This window comes from Halichoeres trimaculatus, unplaced genomic scaffold, assembly GCF_033239565.1.
Source record: "Halichoeres trimaculatus isolate MK-OKI-2021-1 unplaced genomic scaffold, fHalTri1.1 fHalTri1_scaffold_5, whole genome shotgun sequence".
NCBI classification, from domain to species: domain Eukaryota; kingdom Metazoa; phylum Chordata; class Actinopteri; order Labriformes; family Labridae; genus Halichoeres; species Halichoeres trimaculatus.
This window is the reverse complement of record NW_027437183.1, coordinates 9,841,607-9,856,267: the sequence shown is the minus strand read 5'-3', so window position 1 is coordinate 9,856,267 and position 14,661 is coordinate 9,841,607. Positions and strand designations below refer to the sequence as shown.

The 14,661-nt window shown below is 38.6% G+C and overlaps 1 protein-coding gene across 1 annotated transcript in view; it reads right to left on the bottom strand.

Moving 5' to 3' along the window:
* Window positions 1-14,661, bottom strand: part of LOC141790241 (transmembrane protein 132C) — a 343,929-nt gene that overhangs the window by 81,181 nt on the left and 248,087 nt on the right. The gene's annotated exons all lie outside the window — the stretch shown is intronic.

The following is a 14,661-nucleotide window of genomic DNA, read 5'->3' as shown; positions in this document are numbered from 1 at the left end:
CAGATCATAGCACTGCCCCCAAAAGCTTGGACAGTAGACGCTAGACATGATGGGTGATCACTTCATCTGCCTCTCTTCTTACCCTGGTGAGTCCATCACTCTGTAACAGGGTCAATCTGGACTCATCAGACCACATGACCCTCTTCTATTGCTCCAGAGTCCAATCTTTATGCTGGCTATCAAATTTAAGCCTTTTTTCCAGTTAGCCTCACTGATTGCCGACTGACAGCGATCAGACTCTGGCATCATCAATGTAAGGTGTTGGTGAAAAATGAATCCAAAACTGAATGCAAGTAAATCTTTTGACATTGCAGAAGCTTATCAAAATAATGCCAGAGCAATTGTGTGGTGTAATGAAAGCTCCGACAAAATACTAGAGGTGGTTAACTTATTTTTTTTTTGGTGGCAACACTTTTATTTTGGCCAGGCAGTGTACTTGCTTCAGTGTTACAAGATGACAAGCTTCTATGTATCTAGGTACATAAAGAACGAAATTGACTGTCCTATGTGAGGCAGTGGAAAAAGCGAAACTTGAGTTGATTTGTATACATGTGATTAGCATTGTGCACGTTTTGTGGGGAATTTTTGTATTTATTTTATAGGAAAGCTGAAGAGAAACAAGAGGACATGCAGGAAATGGCTGAGGCTGAGAGCTGAACCAGCAACTGCTGCAACAGGACCATAGCCTTTGTGTACATAGCTCATGCTTAGACAGATGGGACAATTGCACCCCAAGCTTTTTGAAATTTTAAAGTGCTTCATAAATAAAATGAATAGAAAAATAAAAAGAGAAAGAAGAAAAAAAACGTTGCAGATCTGATCACAATTTTTCACCCTCACTTTCAAACAAGAGTTTGCACCCCTTCAAAACTGTAAGTGGGTTTCATTTTGGTTCAGCTCCAAAAGAAAAATTCAGTTGATGATACAACAATTCAATTTGTAACCCCTGTGTAAAAATGAAAAAGAAAAAAAAAAAGAAACTAACAACAACAACAAAAAAAAAACAGGTTGCATGAGGTTGGGTTAAAAAAAATTAAAAAGCAAACATGGCTCTTTGGTACATGATTACTCATCCCTCACCTACACAGTTTTCGATGAAATAATGTGTTTGAGTGGGAAAAGTTATTCTCATTGATATTCTGCCAGGGAGGTAGGTATTATTGATGAAATTATTTTTCTGGGTAAAAGTCATGGTTTTGCTTACTTCACTGGGAAAACAAGCTGCACTAATAGATTTTTTGCTTTCTAACTATACAAGCTATAATTACAAGAGAGGCAATACAGCTTTATTTCTATTACTGCTGTCTGCAGTTTTTCCTGAGAAAATTTGTGAGAAGTTTTCTGAAACATCTTTTCAGAGGTAAACATTAAATATAGGTTTATTGGGTATGGTAATAATCTTGGCGATAACCATTTAAAGAAAATAAAAAGTTTGAAAGCAGATTATTTGAAAGTGTTGAATTTATGAGTAAAAATGTTCAAATCAAGGAACAAGAAAATTAAACTACTTTTAAGGATTTAAAAAGTCAAAAATGGTATAATATTATTCCCTTTTGGGCTTTAAACCATCCCTCTTGTACCCCGGTAGTAGTTGCACTCAATTTGTATCACCGGTGTTTGAAACCCCCTTTGTTCAGTTTGTTCCTGAAATGCTTTTTTTTCGCTGCTGTCTCTTTAAGGCTCACTGCTCTACAACCCCCTTCCCCCTGATTGGCTGGCCCTCTAGAGGCCTGTTGAGAGTAGACCTATTTTCAGGCCTGCCCCTTCAATGTGTCATGAACTAGTTAGGAAGTCCTTTTGTGATGACCTCATCATTTCAGCAGGTTTCCTTGAATGCTATTTGAAAACACAGCATTCTGATCAGTTTACAGACAGATTCAGGGATTTCTACAACAATTAGTAGCAGTTTGAAAACCTGTGGACATTTAGTATGAACATCCGGCTATATTACTTTACATCTTTTAAGTCCATGTAAAGCAAATTCAGACATTTTCTTCCAAACACATAATATACATTATAAATGTATGTCCTTTAAACATGACGAACGACTTTCAACCATTTAGGGTTTAATTGTGGAGCTAGGCTCTCAAACTGTGTATCAAAATTTCTGTGGTAAGGATTTAATAGGCGGGTCAGGAATCACGTCAGGAATCATAGCCATGGGCCATCATAAGCATAACCCTGCCCCTGCTGCTGGTGTGGTATAAATACGTCCAGTGTCGTTTGCTTTGTTGGATTTCCCACTTGTTCTGGAGTCTGGGATAGCATTTGTTACTACTAATGAAGAATGAGGCTGAGCACTATCAGTGTCTGATTTAGAGTCAGATTCTGGCTCTGATGGCTCAAACAGGTAAGGCTAGGTCCGACCGATGAGGCTGCTGGCGCTGGCTTCCATTGCTACTGTAAGTTTTGTTTTTGTACAATACATGGAGGCGGCTCCCCTCCAGCATGTGGTTCGCACGCCCCCAGTGTTTGACAGCAAAGTGAAGGGCTTGTTTTTCCAGGATTTTGAGACTTTAATTTATATACGTAGAATTTTTTTTTTTAATCCTTCAAATTTGTCTCAGTGGTCAATGACATGTGTCTGCTGTGTGACAATCTCATAACACAAATTTATTGCTGCTTTACACTAACTCTAAAATATACCTCCTCTTAAAATTTTTGTTGGGTGCATTGCTTTGGCCTAATGCTTACATCATGTGCCCTGTGTTTGGAGGATTTAGTGCTGAAGTGGATTCCCCAGGTTTTGATGCCAGCCAGCATGTCACTCCCTACTCCTTTCCTGTTTCATGCTCAATCCACTGTTCTAAGCTCTCTAAAAACACCAAAATATGAATCAAGGAATAAATAAAAACATTTGTTGAAGTCGGACCACTTGAGAAAACCACAGCTTGAAGTTGACTTGTATTTTCATTATACAGTGTTTGTGCAACTCAAAAATCAATGTTGCTATGCTCCTCATTTCAACAAACTCCACAAGGAGTAATTTTATTAGTTCTACTTTACTGTCTGTGCTTTACCAGCCTCTTTTTTACATGTAGCCACAAAACATGAATATAGACTTTCCAGTCTTGTCATTCTTCAACTTTCCTCCAAACTAACACACTCCTTCCCCACTCTCTCCTTCTTTTGTCTTCCTCTTGTTGAGTGATCAAAGCGAGCCAGAGATGCTTGGTATGGAAATGAACTTATAGCACAGGAAGTTTTAAGTGACCCAAATTCATACACACTCTTTCACTAAACACACACACATACACACACAGAGCTAGAATATGTCGCATGTGTTGATTAACTGGGTAGTTGAAGCCTAACAAGCAAATGCTGTAAGTGAATAGAGGAGGAATGACACGGGGTGGAGGAAAAATGCGGTTGAAGTTCGCTCACTTTTTTTTAGAAATGGAGCGACCAAGAAAGAAATAAAAGAGAAATGTTGGAGGTCAAAGTCACAAAAACAGAGCTGGATTTGATTAAAATAACCCTAAAAATGTTTTGAAGCCAGCAAAGAGAAAAAGAGAGTAAAGTGAAGATTTTCATGCTTTGAACGAATGATACAAATTCTACAAAAAGATCTCGCCTGATTTGATCACAGCCTTGAGAATAAAATGTCTCAATAACAAGTGGAAGTGTTTTCCTTTTTTTAAGATGTGGAACTGTTTGTGTTTTTAGACTCTCATCCTGTGATCGTTATTTCTTGATTTTAAGAGGCGCCAGACACATTCTGAGATTATTGTTCCAAAACAAAAATATTGCTAACTAAGCCAAGCAGTGTGTGGGTTAAATTAAACAACAGAGAACCTGGTAAGTGTGTTTGAAAGACTGACTGCACAGTGTCTGGCGTAATGTCAGAGCAAATTAGCACACAGACACGCATTCTCAAAGAGCAAATGGGGGAATTAAGAAAACAATGGCTCCACACATGATAAAAAAAGCAAATCAACAAGGGGAAAAGGCTGTTATTAATGAACAGACTGTGAAAATAATTCATCGATTGAGCCTGAAACTCTGTGAGTGTGTATGTGTGTCTGCTTTCATCAACAGATGAGTTTCCTCTTCCTACTTACCCACTTCCTCTTGGTGAGAACCAATCAGAAGAGGCAAATTAAGAAGCCAATTAGATTTACAGCTCTACTAAAAGGTCTGCGTGAAAACACACACACACACACACACACACACACACACACACACACACACACACACACACACACACACAAACACACACACACACACACACACACACAAACACACACACACACACACACACACACACACACACACAGAGCAGACCAAGAAGTGAAACTCAGTCATCTTCAAGCAACAGAGGTAAACAAGTGTTCCAATTAATTATGAATTACACGGCAAAACCTCAGAGAGGGATGAAAGTCCGGAGAGAGAAAGAGAAAGAAAAAGGAAGGAGAGACAAGGAGGAAAGAAGGACAACTAAAGAAGGAGGGGAGTGAAGATGAGAGGTAAAGAGGTGGATGTAAAGGAGGAAACCAGGTTACAAACAGAGCGATCAAAATCTCGGGAATTTGTTTCAGATGCAACAAAAAGATAACAAAGATGGGAGGGGATTGAAAAGTTTATTCCCTTTGTAAATTTATTTAAAGAAGTAAATATATTTTGGTTATTGGCATTACGATTATTGAGAAAAGTTGCATGAATAATGCAAAAAATACTTTTAAAGTTGATAAACTCCGAACCTTTACAGAGATGAAAATCCTCACTATCTCTTTCTCTTTCCCTCCCTCTCACTGATTGTGAAACAGCCTCATTCCAGACAGAGGTGTGTAATGGTGCTTGCAGAGAGTGTAAAATAACATTATTACTGATCCAATTTATCAGCTTCTAAAATATCTCTAAGAGCAGGGAAAGTATAGCAGGTCTTTTTCCAGCCTGTCCTATTTCCTCCTTGTTCAAACAATGTCCTGTTTCATCCCCCTTTGTTTGTCCATTTGGGTCCATTATCGTCTCTCATCAGTTACACCACAGACATGGGTTTCTTTTGAACAAAGTAAAGTCAAATATCTGTGGATGGCACCAAGTAAAATGCCCAACTCTTTTAACGGCAGGCATATTTAGATAGACAGAGAACAGAGCTCCTGCTGGATTCAGCTGCTGCTGCTCAGCACACTGTGACGCTGTCCGTGGTGCTGAAACATCAGCAGTCTCAACTCTAGAGGTTTGCTTGTAAATGCTTTTGTATTTTTATTTTAACGGTCATGATCAAATAATACAGAATATACAGATGAAAAGGTTTTAAAAGTACCACATTTTGCTTTTATAGGTTTTAAACTATAAAAATGATATATATATATATATAATAATTAATATAGTATAATATAGTTTTATGGTTGCTAGGTGCAGCCCCATTGTGGCTGCCTGTTACAGCAGCTGTCTCTTCCTTGTCCGTTTCTTGTTAAAAAAAAAAATTGTCTCTTTTTCGTCATTTTTTGCATTTAGATTGGATCACTGCTGTGTATGGTTCATCTGTTGGTCATGGACACCAAACTGTTTTTTTCTTCAATGATATTTTACTATTTTTGCTCCTGTGTTTGTCTGGAGATCCTACGTGTAATCATGGCCGCATTGTTTACATGTGAAATCAGCGTTTAGCAGCCTGTAGCATTTCAATGCTAACTGGTGCAAGGCCTGTTGTTTCCCCACAAGGTGAAGAGAAGGAGGTGAGGACGATGTGCTGGTGAGAGCTTAGAAGAGAAGACATTGACCTGTCCTTCCATCCATCGTCATTGGGAACTTCAGATAAGATGAATGAGCTAGCTGTGTTAACCCAGCAACAGAGGGAATACCAGAGGGCAGAGTAGCATCATGCTATTCGCAGACATGGGTAACGGCGCTAACATCAGACAAAAACGCCACATTGGAAGAACTTCGCATGCTGTGAGCAGACAGGATCCAGGAGACAGAGACTGAACAGACTGCTGAAAAAGCTCAGTCCTGGACCCTGTGGAGGTGGAGGCTGTCTGACTGGAGAAAGATGGACAAGCTGTCACCATCTGTTTTCTTATTGACCTTTTTGCACTTCCTATACTCTTTCCTACTTTTGTTTTCTTGACTGCTGCTGTGACTCCTCCTAAATTTCCCCTTGGGGATAAATTAAGTCTATTCTATTCTATTCTATTCTATTCTATTCTATTCTATTCTATTCTATTCTATTCTAAACTTAAGTTCCATAATTAGTTAGTTAGTGCTCTGTTTGACCAATTCCACAACATTTTAGTGTTAAAATTTAAAAATATTACATTTTTACAAAAAAAAAAAAAAAAGAAGTGATCATTATAAATTCTAAATTTGATGCCAGTAAGATGTTTCAAATAAAGTTTGGACAAGGACAACAAAACATATTAATGTGTAATGCTAAAAATGACAATAGTAAGAAACACCTAGTTTAAACAAGTAATTGGGACAACTGGGTTCAAAAGGTCATTTCAAAGAGACAGAGGCTGTGTCCGAAATGGCATACTAACGTACTACTCATACTAAGTATGACGTCAAAAATAGTATGTAGTGCGTTCACATTAAATAGTATGAAAAGATTGTGTGCGCGAGAAATACCCGGATGTATACTATATCGGTAAAATTTTTAAGTATGGGAGGTGGGCATACTAGTCGTACTGACACGCCCCATAATGCATTGCGAGCCCCGTATTTATAAACGTAAATACAGAATGAGATGACAAGATGAGAAGCAACTAAAATGGACTTAGCTCTACAGGGAAACCTAAACGTAAGTACAAAGAAATAAAGTGCCTGAGGCGACGGACGGATCGTCTTCGGTGTCTGCGAGCAGTAAACATTTTTTAACTTTTTGAAGAGAGATGAATTCGTTTTGAGACCGGTGTTAGCTAAAAAATCATCCACTTGCGAACTTCCCGTTTTCAAAATAAAAGCACCCGTTTATCTCCTTTAAGTTCTTTAACGCTTTTGTAAATTAGGCTCTTGTTTTGGAGCGGACCGGAAGTTTCTTCGATAGCATATTGGCGCTCTTAACAGAATGTCCGAAATGTCGAAATTAAATTTGTATCCGTGCGTTTTGTGGCCCAAATGACCACATTTTGGTTTTCTACGTGATGACTTTCTCGCCTAAAATGTTCTTAAAACTTTCAAATGTGGAGAATCAACAGAGATATTTGATAGCCTGGTGTGCTTCCATAGACTTATGTGTGCTTCCAATTTTTGTCGTTGGAGGTTTTGAAATGCATCATGGGAAACCGAGTAGTATACTACGGTGTAAACGGTTGGCACTCTAATCATACTTATAGTATGTAGTATACAGTATATACACAACGACCATGTAGTATGTAGTGTGTTAGTATGCCATTTCGGACACAGCCAGAGTCTCTTAGAAGTAAATATGAAACGAGATTCACCTTTCAGCAAGAGCATGTGAAAAACAGATTATGGCCATGATCTAGAAGCAATGATTGTCTTGTGTTGTTTCTAATCATAAACCAAAGATAATCTAAATGGCATGTGACCACTATTTTCTGTCTTTGTTAACATTTTACACAACTTACAAAATGTGGTTCTACTGAGCCCTAGATGCTACTTTATAAGGGCTGTATCTCGCCTGGATACTAAATTATTTTAGTACATGCAGCTGGCTCAATGACAATCTGTTGCTATGACATTCAGCTATAACCTGTGGCTCTTGCAAACTATCTCTCTGACATCATCAGCCAATGGGAAGATCATCTGAGTATGAAATCTAAATTCCTACCAAAGGGAAAATAGTGAGGTTGAGGAGAACTATTTTCAGAGACACTGAGTGAAAATGGCAGAGCAGCTTTTTGTGAGCGGTAAACGATGATGGATTAGCTGCCTTTGGAAGCTAGAAATGTGATTTTAACATAGCTTATAAATAAATCAACCTTCTCTGAGTTTACAGCCCATCACTTTCGACAGAAAAATTAAAGTACTAACTTCAGAGAGCAAGAGGAATTTTCTCACAGGCTGACCACGCATGAAAACGGGTGCAGAGTCACTTTTGTTCAATGACTGTCCCATTGACAGTTTCCACCCAAAGGCTGACTGTGAGCACACTGTCAGAGCAGCTGGTCCTTTTTTTTTTTACCACTGAGGGGAATCTGCAATGCCTCTTCAGACGACGTGTTTCATCGTGATTCTGTGATTCATTCTCATAATGGTTACCGTATAAGTTTGTCTCCAATTTATTTGCCTTCTTCCTTTTTGTCAGATTATTCAGTGGTTAGCAAGTAGTTGAAGTTGCATTACAGCCACCTACTGGACTGGAGTGTATTTTACCTGGGCTGCGGGGCTGTATGCGTCACATGTAAACAGATCAGCGTGGGGGAGGAGAAGCCGAGCCGGCAGGTGAGGGAAACAAGTAAACACACAAAAAATGGCAGAGCCGGAGAAGCTGTTCGTCCAAAAATTCCAGAGTTTGGGAGTATTTCACGCTGAGTAAAAGCTCAAAGCATGGTAATTGCAACATTTGCAAAAATGACCTCGCATGGCTCGGCAGTATGACAGCAATAGTACTTAAAACGCAAACATGTTGGGCTTATCAATGACAAGCTGAGGAGCTCAACAGCGAGGTGAGGAGCTACAAAATCTTGCATACACTCCTTTTATATGTTGGGAAATGCATGGTATGTCTCTTAGGACTTATTTTGTCTTTTTATTAAATCGTTAACACGTTTGAAAGCCGCGAAGAGTTAATTAAACCAACGTTAGCATTTGCATTAGCTGCAACAAATAGTGGTAGGGCAGAGGGGGTGTACTGTTTGACCTGTAGGTGAAAAGATTAAGGACACATTTTTATTTATTTGTCTTTCTGGCCCATTGAGTTCATAATCTGATGATATAACGATATATTTTTTATTATTTTGCCCATTCTGTTATATTTTTTAAGTAGCAATACATTCCTGTCATTTGTGATACCTTATAAATGTAGCATCTGGTCAGCTTAAACTATGTTCATTCACATTGTTTCTTTGTATATATCATTAAGCAAACAATAGTTATCAACGAAAATACCAACATGTTTGGTTTAGCAAATTTTACTTTTATGCATTGTTATTTTTCTTTTTTCCTGATTCATCGATTAATCATTAATACAACTGTCAGCGTAATCGATTACTTAAATAATCGTTAGCTGCAGCCCTGGAGTCATGTACAAAAGGGCATCAGTAAATGAGCAAATGCTAACAGCTCTATAACTCTATGGACTTCAGGGAGAGCTAACAAAGACAATGCACACTAGTCTGATGATAAATGAGTAGTTTCAATTTTTTTTTCCATCTATATCTCCCTCTTCTCGGATTCTTGCCATCAGTCTATCTCTGTTTCCATCTCTGTGGCTCACTCGCGCTCTCTTCTCACCACCTTTCCCTCCTCTCTAAAAGATGAAACCAATTTTTCAACCCCCGCAGGAGACAAATTACTTCTAATAATCCCTTGTTTCCTGAAGAGGGCCTCTCTTTCTTTCCCGCTCAGAGAAAAGACCAGAGCCTTAATGGATATGCCGAATTAGGAGCAACATGTTGTAGAGGAGAGGGCTCGGTAATGACAGGCAGTGTTCTGGTTTGATATTGTTCCTTTGTGGAGCTGGTACCAGCTGCATTACTACATAACCACGCTGGCTTTTGATTGTAGAGATGGGGAATGATGTTCTACGGTGGAGTTGAACCATCCAAACAGATCAGACAAAGAAATAACGTGTAAAAAGCAACGCAGAGTGCACCTAACACAATTATATGTGAAGCTTGGTCTTTTACTCTGTCAAATATGTACCAGCTGTAAGAATCACTGTAATCCTACTGCATGATTACACCTGTGATACTGCTCCAAACCTGGATGCCACATTGTTTAGGAAGGAGGATGCAAGACTGTTTGAAAGCCTTTGCATCCAGCCCCCTTTGAAGATTCAGCCCATAATTTTATTCCTTCTCCCTCCTTTCTGCAGAGATGGAGAAATGCTGGAGCTTTCATCTCGGTGACCTATTGCTGAGACCCCTCTCTGTGTTAGACTCCCCAAACCACAAACCAACAATCAACACCTGGTCAGCACTTCTAGTAAACAAATCAGGAGACCCAAATGGCTCGTAATGGCGGCCATTTTGATGCTTTTATCCAAACAAGACAGAGGGAGGGAAAGTGAAACTAGGTGTGTGTGTAAATAATGATATAAGTATAAAAATTTTACGTAACAGGAATCATAGTCAGGTACTTGATGACATATTTTCTATCTAGCTTAAACTCTGAGTGATGACGCATGGAAAGAGAAAATTATGATTGGAGTAATCAGTCTGAGTCTTTCTCTTTTAGTGGAAACTTTTGGTGAAAGAGGTAAAACAGATGATTCAGTGTTTAAAATTCTTACATTTCAATAGAAAAGAAAAGAAAAATATTCTCAACCATTTGTTTTTCTTGCATTTAAGACTTTTGGCACCTAAACTAATGTGAACATTTTATCAAGGCAACTTCCTGAATGTGTGCTTTCGTGTAAATAAACAAATTAGCTGCAACTATTTCTTTCTTTCTTTCTTCGTTTTTTTTATTAGATCCCCATTAGTTGCTACCAATGCAGCAGCTACTCTGCCTGGGGTCCACTATTAGACCCAACTGAAGCCAGTGGCAAAAAGTAAGAGCAGACATCTGTCTTTACTATTGGAGAGAACAACAACAGGACCCGAGAGCATTTTTGAAGAGGACAACAAAGTTGTCCTGCTTAACATGAAAAGTGCAACGAGCTGGTATTAAATGAAGGTAGAGGGAATGCTGGTTTTTAACTATACTGAATATACTGAAAGATAAAGTAAAGTATTCTTAAGGGTCGCACCAGCATTTCAAAAACTTTGACAGTAATAATAGTTGTCAGGAAAGGTTAATTTGGTCTGACACAGCTCTTTTCACTTGACCAGTGTGATTTTATTTTTACCTTTACATGTTTGAGCCATACACTCCGGTAGTCTCCATCAGAAGAGTCACATGGTGTTGTTGTGACTGCTCTGTCAGCTGATTTAAAGAGGTTTGGTCATCAAACCTGAGGCGGCAGGATGACTACGCCCCCCTGTTGTCTGACAGTCTTAGAACAGAAACTCAGGTAAATAGCAGATCAGGAAACTAAGAATCAACTTATCAGAGCTCTGCAAGACAAATTATACCATTATGAACTGGGAGGAGGCAGAGTTCAAACATTTGGAGAGCAGTAGAAACCAGTTTTGGATAAGGGAAGCTGTGGAGGTCAGTAATAAGACAATTTGAGGACTGGGGGACAACAGGGACATGGTCATTCTGCCGCCTCAGATGGGACAACCAAACCTCCACAAATCAAGTGACAGGCAATTCACCCTAGCATCATATGAGTCGTGCTCCTCAGAGGGGACTGTGTCTTCACACAGATGTTTTCCATAGTTTTGAACACCAAAAACACACACACAAAAAAAGCTACTGTCATTACCTATTTCTGAGGCAATGACAAATAAGGTTACATCTTAATTAATTTGTTACCTTCGACTCAATGCTGTTCAGAGGCTGTGCAGTGCAGCGCAGCCAAACTGGGTCACCAACTTTTGTAGGAATTGACTTTTGCCAGGTGGACATTCAGGTCAACACTCAGGGCTTACCACAAAGTAAGAAAGAGTTTTCTCCACTAATTACATCTGTTTACTAGTATTGAACAATGTTTAAATCTACTTAACTTGATTCTTTAATGTGGTATGTGATGCACAAAGTATAGAGACACTGTGGCAGCTTAACTGTGGTGTGCCTGAAGGGCTAAAACAGTATCGGATCATTGAAAAGAATGCATTAATTTTGGGCCTCAGCTGTATCACTATAAATTTATCAGACCATCTGTTTATTATAAGCTCCATATAGTCTTAAAGTTAACAAAGTAAACATAAAGTCAAAAAAATTTTAGCCAATAACTCAGGGCTTAAACATGCGTCTCTCATACAAAGCACTGTGTTGCCCACCGAAAGCCTATCTATGACGACCACCTGCACTAGATATGTTTACTGGTAATAACATACTTCCATATTGCAGTGAAGTGCCTTCTACATGTCTCTCCTGAATCCAAAAATAAAACGAAGGCAGTTTTCAATTACTACTGGCACAAATTACATTTGGAGTGGCTGAAAGCTAGCTTACGCTTCATCTGAGTGCATCAAAATAGCCAAGTGTTCTGTAAAGTGTGTCTTGTATCCATCGAAACCTATATCCATGGATAATTTCATAGAGAAATATTCTTTTAAAAAAAGAATATGGGAAATGATTGGCATCAAAGCCCATTCCTGACATAACCCTAACTTAAAAAAGGAGCAAAAATTCCTAAAAGCACTGCTATTTGAAATGATGTTCCAAGCTTTTTGCAGCGTGTGAAAAGAGACATGGGTTGCAAAAGCCCCTCAACAAAATTGGGTTTTCTCACTAGGGCTTTGCTGTTTGAAGACGAGCTATCAGGCTAGATTAGCTCTACCTCAGTGGTAATGGAACTGGGAGTGTTTTGAAAAGCATCCTTTTCTCTACTTTGAGGTTACGGTTTGAGGATGTTTTGGATCAGACTTTTTAGATCTTTGAAAGTATCAAGTGATGGCAGATATTGTCTGATTAGTAATGTTACAGTAGACTTTTAAAGCTTTTCCTTTAAATCAACCTACCAGATCAAAGCAGAACAAGTCAAGAGTTGAATTCACTGTAGGAGTTGGCAGTTTCAAAAAGACATGGTCAAACTTATCTGTTTATCTTTGGATGACAAAATAACACAGAGCAATATGTATAGTGTAAAATATTTTCCTTTTCATTGGATCAAGTCAATTAATGAAATTTTCCTCATGATACGATCAGTATTGGTTAGTTTTTGATAGTAAATGGATTGTATTTGTATAATTTTTTCTTAAGTCTTCTGAACACTGACTGTTGGAAAAGCCACCTGGGAAGTTTTGGAGTTTGGTGTCTTTCTTAGGAGCACATTGGCATGTGAAAGGCTGGACCTGGGGCTGAACCCCACACCTTGTGATCAGACAAATGCTGCTCTACAACACAAATTTGGTCTGAAATCAGACCTGAAAAAATTTCCAATCAGTGTCAAGAAGGTGTTTAGTTTCTCTGAGATATTTTTAATTACTCGCTGGTCCGATGAACCTTGCTTAATGCAACAGTATTATTGCTTATCTTGAATTCTGGTTTGGTAGCTTTCTCTGCTTCATAAAGCTCCTGTGTACTAGGAACTACAGTTCCCCAAAACAGTAAGGCACGTCTCAACATGCCAAGCATCCCTTGGACCCTGGGTTGATCCTAAATCAGTTGCCGTCCAAGCACTGTAGTAAACTTCTTTGATTTGGTTTCGTTCACAAGTCTGTGGTGAATCAGCAGCTTTTGTGATGGGGTCGCTGCACCTCTATGCTTAGCTCCCAGGTGGTTGCTCAAATTTAAAGCGCTTTTGAGATATTTTAATTTTGTTTGACACAAAGTGCATATATGTATTGTCCCCCTGGGAGTTTTGTTGCATCACAACAGCAGTGACGAGCAGCCATGGCTTAACTGATTTTAAAAAATAATAATTGTGGGAGAACTTCTATCACATTGTGATGAATATGTTGACGCTAACAGCTCAGACATTAAAAAAATATTATTTCACAAAACTGATCCTTTAAATCTTACGCTCTGGACTGTTTACCATTTTCTTGGTTTTATATGCTGTAGGTCATTTTAACTGCCTAAGATATTTTTACCTCTTCAGTTGATGCAGTTTGCATTGGTAAATAGCTAGTTGTTCAAAAATAAAAGAAAATTAAAATCAACAAAAATCAAAAAGGAAGGCTCACTTCATTTGTTACAGTAGATGGATTGTTGGACTCAATGTGCCACAGTCTGTCTCCCTGTCCCTGCCCACCAATCACATTTCTACTTCCCAGCATCCCTTGCTGTTTGCCACCTCTTCACCAGATGCCCTGAGCCTCTCCCTGCTTTTTCCATCAACACACCTCTTCCCTTTATCTGAATGGTTCCAGTTCTGCAGTCCTTACTTCATCTTGATTGCTGTTTTTGTTTTGTTTTTTCCATTGTGTTCACGTTTTTGATGATCTTGTATTGGAAACTTGAATCTGGCCGCTAGAAGTAAAATTTGTGTTGATTCCAATTTAGTGATACCAGTAAAGAAACCAATACCGATAATGCAGTGTCAGTTTTGTAAATACTGCCTGGAATGATGGTGTGTTGTGTTGATGGTAAATTTGAGCTACTTCATTTGCTAATACTAGAACAACTCCTCCTAACATGGCTCATCAGTAAACATTTCAACTGAGAAGAAACGGTAATTAACTGTTTTTTTTTTTTTTTTCAGATAAAATCCTATTATTTCTAGACATCACACAAGTACATAGCCTATGATGATGATTTCTTTGTTTTTGCACTCTGTTGTATATTAAAAGTTGTGGGTGATGGTTTTAATGGCCCTCAAAGTTTCACTGAACTTCAAAATCAAAAACCACATTAAATGAACAATGATAGATGTGGTATTTATTGAAAGCTGACATGTGCGGGGGAAGCATTTGTGCATGATCTGTCTGTGGATGGTTGAAATTGCCAATGTGACTCTGTGCATGTTTCCATTTGCATGCACTTTTTGAGGGTCTCAATACTTGAATTTGCATACATGTCTAAAGGCGCTAGGGC